Source organism: Drosophila ananassae (assembly GCF_017639315.1).
Source record: "Drosophila ananassae strain 14024-0371.13 chromosome 4 unlocalized genomic scaffold, ASM1763931v2 tig00000061, whole genome shotgun sequence".
NCBI lineage: Eukaryota > Metazoa > Arthropoda > Insecta > Diptera > Drosophilidae > Drosophila > Drosophila ananassae.
In genome coordinates this window covers 3,211,336-3,219,800 of record NW_025319038.1, presented here as the reverse complement: position 1 = coordinate 3,219,800, position 8,465 = coordinate 3,211,336, and positions in this window count along the sequence as shown.

The following is an 8,465-nucleotide window of genomic DNA, read 5'->3' as shown; positions in this document are numbered from 1 at the left end:
CTTCTTTTTGTGAGGTTATCTGAATAGTAAGGTTTACGCCAACCACCCTCAAACTATTGACGAGCTCAAGGCAAACAATCGTGCTGAAATCGACGCTATAACACCCGAGATGCTAGGAAAGGTAATGGAAAACGCAGAAAAAAGGAGTCATTTTGTAATTGCTAATAAAGGTGGCCACTTAATTGATAGCCCAACGTGGCCAAACTAAAGGTGGCCAAACTAGCCCAAAAAAATTGTAAGGAACCAAACTGAATTAAAATACATTAGTTATAGAAATCGGTTGTTTTTTCTCAAAGTTATTCCATGTTTACATACCGACATAAAAGATGGAGCACCCTGTATAAATATATATATGTCGTAGAATGGTTAGTTTGTCCATTGTAGATGTGCGTACAGCTTTGGTGTGGCGACACATTGTCTAGTAGTTGTAGAATGCACAGCAGCTGAAAGGGAAAAAGGGACACACTCTGCTGCTGAGCATGGTCTGATCGGAGAGCGCGGACTGAATGCAAGAAACAGAGATGGCAATAGACTTTGCAGAAATGATGAAATTAGAAACAACTCTGTGTTACGCAGGTCAGTTTGGAAGCGTCTCTTGCAACGAGCAGAACTTGCTGTGCAAACTTACTGAAAGCATGGAAACTTTGCAGGGATCTCCGTCATCAGAAGTGGGATCTGCTTTGCCTACTGATCGTGCCACCGATCCGTATTTGTCGGTGTTGGAGCTGCAAAACCGCAACCTACTTGAAATCATCAAAAACATGCAGACACCAAGGGCACCGCCAACCGATGGAAAAGCGTCATATGTAACTCTTCCAAAATTCAATCCTGACAGTGCTGGAGCAGATGCTTCCTCTTGGTGTTCAACAGTGGACCTAATTTTTGCGGATAACGTGCTCGAGGGTAGCAATCTGGTGATCGCCCTAAGCAAGGCACTAGAAGGCGGCGCATCACAGTGGCTTTCCCAAATTTGCTTTGCCGGCATCACTTGGGCGCAGTTCAAGGAGCTGTTTATACAACGCTTTGTTGGAATTAAGACTTCTGCCGCCACGCTATTAAGTGTTTTGAATGGTCGACCAAAGCCGGAGGAGGGCTTCGCTGAATACGGTAGCCGTATTGTGACGCTACTTATGTCAAAATGGAAAACCAAGGATTTGGAAGAAATAGCGGTATCTGTGACTCTGGCTCACATGGCACAAATAGATAACAAGTTGACACACTGGGTTTTTACAAACAACGTGAAAACTCGCAATGAGCTACAACAACAGCTACATGCACACTCTTTCAAAAAGTGCAGTATGGACGACGATTCAACTGGCTCGGAGCGCAAGAAGTACAAGTTTCCGACCCCGATTAAATGTCATTACTGTGGAAAGGGTGGCCATAAATACGCCGAATGCCGTGCTCGCTTGGAAAAGGGCCAGAGCAAAGGAAAAATCCACAGCGGCAGCAACATGACTGGACTGAAGGATCGGTCAAGCGTTAAATGCTTTAAGTGCGACGAATTGGGACATTTTGCATCTGCTTGTCCAAAAGGCCGAACATATGAGAAGCGGGTAGATATCTGCACAGTAGCTCCACCGACTGGAATAATAATGGCATCCGGTGAGTCTATTCCATTTTGTTTTGATTCGGGTGCTGAATGCTCCTTAGTGAAGGAAAGCGTCGTGGATAAATTTAAGGGAAAAAGAATAAATAACATTGTAAAACTTAACGGTATAAGTAATGATTCCATTTGTAGTACTCAGCAAGTATTATGTAATATAAATATTGAACAATACTGCTTTGAAATTTTGTTACCCGTAATTATGGATAAGTATCTGAAATACGATGTGTTGGTTGGTCGTGAAATCCTTAGCTTGGGCTTTGGAGTAACAATAGACGCCGAAAAATTCCAAATTTATAAAACAATAAGGGTAGATGTTTTGACTGTAACTGATTACAAAGATATTTTAAATGCTGATATTGATTTAGTCGAATCTGATAAAATGGCCTTAACAAATATCCTAAAGTGTTACTCTGATTGGTTTATCAGCGGTATTCCAAAAACTCGAGTCTCGACAGGGCAGTTAGAAATTAATCTAATAGATCCACTAAAGACGGTGCAACGACGTCCTTACAGGCTAAGTGAAGAAGAGAAAAACCATGTGCGTTGTAAAATTAATGAATTATTGAAAGCTAATGTTATTCGTCCAAGTTCCTCACCTTTCGCTAGCCCTATGATGTTGGTAAAGAATAAAAACGGCACTGATCGTCTTTGTGTGGACTATAGGATATTAAATGAGAACACCGTTGCTGATAGGTATCCGTTGCCCCTTATCGCAGACCAGATTGCCAGGCTTCGCGGTGCCAAATATTTTTCGAGCTTAGATATGGCTAGTGGCTTCTACCAAATTCCAGTACATGAAAATTCAATTGAGCGAACAGCGTTTGTAACGCCAGAAGGGCAGTACGAGTTTTTGACCATGCCTTTTGGCTTGAAAAATGCACCTTCTGTGTTCCAGAGGGCCATAATAAGGGCATTAGGAACCCTAGCACACACATATGCTATCGTTTATATTGATGATGTGTTGGTTATAGCCGAAACCAAAGAAGAGGCGTTGGAACGGTTGCGTACTGTGCTAAAAACACTAAGTAAGGCCGGATTTTCGTTTAATGTAACTAAGTGCTCCTTTCTTAATACTCGTATAGAGTATCTGGGGTTCGAAATAAGCAACGGGGACATTAGGCTAAACGCACGTAAAATAAAAGCATTAATTGATTTACCGCCTCCACAATCTGTGTCGCAGTTACGACAATTTATTGGATTGGCTTCATATTTCAGACAGTTCGTTCCAAAATTCGGAAACGCTTAAGCCTTTATATCACCTAACGTCAAAGAAGATTGCAACTTTCGCTTGGCAACCAGATCACGAGAAAATACGAACTAAAATCATATACAGATTGCAATTCTTTGAAGGCCAGTCGCACAAAACTTTATTTAACGCCGAGGGTACATAGGTGGTGGGGATTTCTGCAATCGTTTGAGTTCGACTTAGAATACAGAAAGGGTGAACGAATGGCGCACGTAGATTGTCTATCTCGGAATCCAGTGCCTGAGAAAAATAATGATCAAAATAAAATACCTGTGGAAAATAGTGGTCAGAATAGGATACCTGAGAAGCGAATAAATCTGACTGAGGTAACCGACAATTGGTTAATTTCGGAACAACAGCGTGATAGCGAGATTTTAGAAATATTAACTAAATTAAGAAATAATGAATTACCAGATAATTTAGATAAAACCTATGAATTACGTAAAGGTATTTTGCATAGAAAAATACAGCGAAATGGTAAAACTAAATGTCTACCGGTAATTTCAAGGTCATTTCGGTGGGCAATTATCAATCATGTCCACGAATCAATAATGCATTTGGGTTGGAAAAAGACATTGGATAAGGTTTATAGCTATTATTGGTTTGAAAACATGTCAAAATATGTGCGTCGGTTCGTAGAAAACTTATCACTTGTAAATTGTCGAAGCCACCTGTAGGTAAAGTGCAGGCAGAGTTACATTCTATTCCTAAAATAGATATTCCGTGGCACACTGTACATATTGACATAACAGGAAAATTGAGTGGTAAAAACGACTTAAAAGAATATGTTATTGTCTTAATAGACGCATTTACAAAATTTGTTTATTTTTACCACACTTTGAAAATAGATACGGAAAGTTGTGTTAAGGCCGTAAGATCAGTTGTCTCTTTATTTGGCTTGCCTACCCGTATTATAGCGGATCAAGGTCGTTGTTTTGCAAGTTCAGATTTTCGTAAGTTTTGTTCTTCTCAAAAAATTAATTTGCATTTAATTGCCACCGGTGCGAGTAGGGCCAACGGTCAGGTCGAGCGAGTAATGAGCACACTCAAAAGTATTTTGACGGCTGTGGAAACCGGTCAGAGGTCGTGGCAGGATGCGTTGGCCGAGGTACAATTGGCAATGAATTGTACGGCGAATAGAGTAACTAAGTTCAGCCCATTAGCCCATACGCACGATATGATAAGCGCAGGTTTGATAGTAATAAGGCGAAAATTGTTAAACATAGTTTAGGCGATCATGTTTTGCTTAAGAACGAGGAGCGTCATCAAACTAAGCTTGACCCTAAATTTAAAGGGCCGTTTGAGATTGTCAAAATACTAGATGGAGATAGATATCTGCTAAAGTCCTTAACAAGTAAGCGAACTTACAAATATTCCCATGAATTCTTAAGAGCTTTGCCAAATAATCAGTTAATACACGAAGACAGAGACGGCATGATGGAAAATGCGTCTGACAATGAAGAAAGAGATGCATAAAAAAAAGGGGGGGGGGGGCGGGGCATAAATTAACGTATAGAGATATTCCGAAAAAGAATTTAATGTTATTGTAAAGTGTTAAAGGAACTACACTAATGTTATTTTAACGTGTTAAAGGAACTACACAAATGTTAAAAAGTGTTAAAGGAACTACACAAATGTTAAAAAGTGTTAAAGGAACTACACTAATGTTATATTGTAAGACGTGTAAAAGGAATTACACAATTGTTAAAATGTGACAAAGGAAATGCACAAAGGTTTTATTTTACAAAAGAGAATAATGTTATTAAAGAATAACAAAATGAATTAATAAGATTATGTTTAATTGAAGAAATGTAATGAATACTGAAGATTTGATATTTATGTAAGTGATTTTTATTTTTGAAAGCTTTTGTCCAATACATGAAGTAAAAAGAAAGAAAAAAAATATCTGTTTAAGAATAAAGAAAAGTTTAAAGAGAAATTGAGTCTCGTGGTATTGAAAACAAAACACACGAGGACGTGTGAGTTGTCAGGAAGGCCGTGTCGTAGAATGGTTAGTTTGTCCATTGTAGATGTGCGTACAGCTTTGGTGTGGCGACACATTGTCTAGTAGTTGTGCGTCATGTGCGTACAGCTTTGGTGTGGCGACACATTGTCTAGTAGTTGTAGAATGCACAGCAGCTGAAAGGGAAAAAGCGACACACTCTGCTGCTGAGCATGGTCTGATCGGAGAGCGCGGACTGAATGCAAGAAACAGAGATGGCAATAGACTTTGCAGAAATGATGAAATTAGAAACAACTCTGTGTTACGCAGGTCAGTTTGGAAGCGTCTCTTGCAACGAGCAGAACTTGCTGTGCAAACTTACTGAAAGCATGGAAACTTTGGAGGGATCTCCGTCATATATATATTTAGATACAAGGGAGAGATTTAATAATATGGGGTTAAATTCAATAAATCAGTTTAACTACATATGGAATTATTATAGTAATTAAATTAAGAATTAGAAAATTGCGATTTCATTAATTAAAATTATTCACGTAATCATTAATCCAAAATTATTTAATTCATGCCTATTAAAAAAAAACTAAATGGTGTGCAAAATCCAAATAAATGTACAATATTCTTTCTTTCATAGAATAACTTCATAGTGAACAAAATGCAAATTCATATTCATGCAATAATTCATAGCTTTGTATAAAGGCCGATGTTTACAATATTACACTGCTAATAGTTACAAATTTATAAATAATTCGCTAGAGTTTTCTCCCCATGTAGCGAAAAGGGGGTTGTCGTCGAATCCAAAATATATTAAAAGATTACGATCCCATAAAAGATTAATTCATCCATTTCGGATTCCAGGTAACCTCAAGTCGGTTGCATAACCTGATACGAGCTGATTGCATAATCTGGTACTAGCCGATTGCATAATCTGGTCCTAGCCGCACTGGCACGTGGCACTGGGGGGTAATAATGAATGAAAAAACTGCACTGCACTGAGTGTAAAACATACCTGGCATAAAATCACTAAGCACAATTAACTGAATCCCGCAAATTCGTTTGGGATTTAATTTTACTTATTTTTAAGCACTCTTTAAATATTTCTTAATCTTGGCTTAAAATAGCAGCCGTATTGCTTTCAGACTCGTCAATTAATGTCAAAGCTCTGCAACGCAAATCTAGCCCTAACTGTGCTAAAGAAAAAGCTTTTACATAATTGCTCTCTTATCTCGATATGCAAAATCATAGATAAGAAAAGCGTGATGTTTCGTTCGCTTATTCAAGATAACCCGTAGATCAATGATATTTGGTGGTAAGCTTTTAAGTTTTTCTCTGTCTATATTATGACCGCTTTTCGCATGAGTGCCCTGTTGGCTACACTACAAGTTTCAGCTTCTATGGTTCGTTTATAAACTTTTAAGGTATCTATATCAGGTATGATACCTTAAACCCATTTAAGTTCATTTAAGTTTCGCTTTAATTTAACTTTAGGGTGCAACACAATCGTGTTTCGAGTGATTTGAAAAACACCGACTATATTGGTAGTATTTTTGCTGAAATCAGTAATAAACTACGAATGATTCTACGAATGATTCGATTGATCCAAAGGAAGTGTTCAATGCGTGATTATACTGATTTAAAAATAATACATTCAGTGGATTTAATTAATAAAACAATCAATGGTAAAAAAGTGTTTCTACTGTAGGAAATTTTAATTAAAAGTTTCGAAGCTTTTTTTTTGTTTTACGGTAAGGTTTTTGTATTAGAATGCGGAGTTTGTGTTTTAATAAATGTATTCAATAAATCTAACATTTATTTTTACCTCTTTGTGAAAATTAATGGGAATGAATTTCAGATGGTCAATGCAGCAAAACTGCAGGTTTGCATCGCGCTGATCTTCTTCTTTACTTCATCTTCTTTTTTGTGCTGCGATTATTTGCGTACGATAGAGATTCTAATTATTATTTTCTGCAATTTTACCCACACCCAGTTATTTTCAAAGCTCCCTTCTTAGCTTATGTGTGACTCAGAGTTTAAAAATATATCTTTTGGATATTTGTGAATTTTATTTTTTACTTCGATGTTATGTTATGTTGTTTATTCCTTTTTGCCTGTTGTATTTTTTTGTAACTTTTTTAACTTTTGAAAAGTATTCTTGGTCCGAATCACTTCAATAGTTAATAAAAACTATCTATAATCATTTTTGGCACAACTTTGGTTTAGTTAGAAAATTGATTTAGAAGAAACATTTTTAACAGGACCGATCAACTATATACACCTCATATATATTTAATATTATAAGCTGCTAATAAACTGATCTACTTAACAACTTATGTATTCGATCTGATATATATCTTTTAATATAAACTGCTACTGAACAGCAAGGGTATATCAACTTCGGTTCCGCTGTAAATTATCCTTCATTGTTTGTTAATTTCTATGCCCCAAATAACCAATGACAACAACCAATTGATAAACCAATAAATTAATATGTCTTGCATTGTTTTAGTTCCCATTCCTTTACTTTTATTATCGTCCGGAAAAGTGGCTATCAAAAATTCAGTACAGTAGAGGTGTGTAAAAAGAGAGAAAAACAAGAAAGGAAAGCTAACTTCGGGTGCAGCCGAAGTTGATATACCCTTGCAGCTAGGTAGCAGCTTATATTGTTATTTATATATCGTATCGTATATAGTTGATCTTCATGAAAGTTTCACCATCAAATCAGTTCTCTACAACAAATTTCGGAAACAGCTCCAAGCATCTCAACAACTAGCAAGGTTGGGCCATTTCCGATCGTTTAGTTATATGGGAGCTATAAGATATAGTCGGGCGCACCTTATGAAATTTGGCAAATTAGATTGCTTTGCCCAAAATGGAATCTATACCCATCTTTCCATCTTTCTAACTATAAAAACACCAAAGTTATGCCAATTCCGATCGTTCAATGACAGCTATATGCTATAGTCGGCCGATCCTTAAACATTTTTACATACGATATCTTCGCCAAATATGTAATCAAAATATCTTATGTACAAAATTTCATAAGGATCGGCCGACTATATCCTATAGCTGTCATAGAACGATCGGAATTGGCATAACTTTGGTGTTTTTTAAGTTAGAAAGATGGGACTTGGTACAGATTACTCTGGGCAAAATAATTCAATATGCCAAATTTCATAAGGATCGGCCGACTATATACGATCCGCTATATATCTAATAATATAAGATGCGTGGTGCCACCTAGCATACTGCGACTCAACTGCAAGGGTATATCAACTTCGGCTCCGCCAGAAGTTAGCTTTCCTTTCTTGTTTTTTTTATATCGCAGTCTCAAAAGAAACTGCTATATTCAATATTATTTATTGTGTAATTGAATGCAATAAAATTTAATATCTAATTAAAACAATACCTTTGGATTGGTATATAATTCATTTAGATTGGTTGCCTACAGAAAATTTTTAAAATTAAAAATTAAAAAAAAAAGGTTTTTCCAGTTTTTCTAGTTAAACAAATTGTTGAATGTAACACTTTATTTTAGGTGTGCGATATAAAATAATAAATATTAGAAAAGTATTGGCGGAGTTGGTTTGCCTAGTTTTTTTTATAGCTTTTAATCCATGATTTGGCCCAAAAACAGTGGTGGCTGTAATTTA